The sequence below is a fragment of the Notamacropus eugenii genome, chromosome 3 (assembly GCF_028372415.1).
Source record: "Notamacropus eugenii isolate mMacEug1 chromosome 3, mMacEug1.pri_v2, whole genome shotgun sequence".
Taxonomy (NCBI): domain Eukaryota; kingdom Metazoa; phylum Chordata; class Mammalia; order Diprotodontia; family Macropodidae; genus Notamacropus; species Notamacropus eugenii.
This window is the reverse complement of record NC_092874.1, coordinates 318,086,499-318,087,494: the sequence shown is the minus strand read 5'-3', so window position 1 is coordinate 318,087,494 and position 996 is coordinate 318,086,499. Positions and strand designations below refer to the sequence as shown.

Here is a 996-nt window from a genome sequence, read left to right as displayed (position 1 = left end):
CTCTCCCTGGAACAAAGTTTTGGACCACCTTCCCTCATTATATCACTGATGGCTTCTTCAAAATGTTTCTATTGCCAATTGAATAAAGTCCAGTTCTTTCTTTCTTTTTTTTTCTTTTTGCTTATACCTGACCTGTACAATGGCATTTCTCACTACGCTTCTGATCAAGAAGGTCAAGCTTTAAAAAAAAAAACTAAAATATACATTCTAACCTGGTCTCAGGCAGGATGGCTCCCTCAAAGAAAGATGGAGAGAAAAAGAAGGGACATTCTTCCATTAATGAGGTGGTGACCAGAGAGTATACCACCAATATTCACAAGAGCACTCATGGAGCAGACTTCAAAAAGTGAGCTCCTTGGGTTGTAAAAGAAATCTAAAAATTGGCTATGAAAGAAATGGGAATTCCACTGACACCAGGCTCAACAAAGCTGTTTGGGCCAAAGGAATAAGGAATATCTCATGCCATATGTTGGTCCAGGAAATACAACGAGGAAGAAGAATCTCCAAATGAGCTGTACACATTGGTTACTTATATGTCTGTCACCACTTTCAAAAGCTTACAGACAGTCAATGTGGATGAAAACTAAATTGAATTTTATTTAAATAAAGTTATAAAATGTAAAAAAAATCCCCAGCATAGCATTTCAAAAATTCATTGTATTTCTTTACTTATGCTATTAATTCCAATTGAATGTCACTTCTGTTCATGTATGAATCTCATTCCTTATAGTTCCTTTCAATTTCTGATTAAAACTTACCTCCTCCATGAAGCCCTTCCTGACTAATTCCATTTCACAGTAACTTTTTCTTAACTTTGAATTTTTTAGGGCTTAGCAATGTAGTTCATAGGCCCCCACCAGTATGTTTTCTATTAACAATCTGTCAGTGCACTCAATTACTTCTCAGAAAATACATTGCATTATATGAGCAGTAGTTACAAAGAGTTGTCCCCATCTTTCCATCCAAAAACAAATGAATAAACAAACTGGGACACAC

General features: G+C 35.7%; 1 pseudogene; it reads left to right on the top strand.

The window, feature by feature from the left end:
• Positions 1-227: 227 nt before the first annotated feature.
• Positions 228-587, top strand: LOC140531576 (large ribosomal subunit protein eL31-like; annotated as a pseudogene).
• Positions 588-996: the final 409 nt, after the last annotated feature.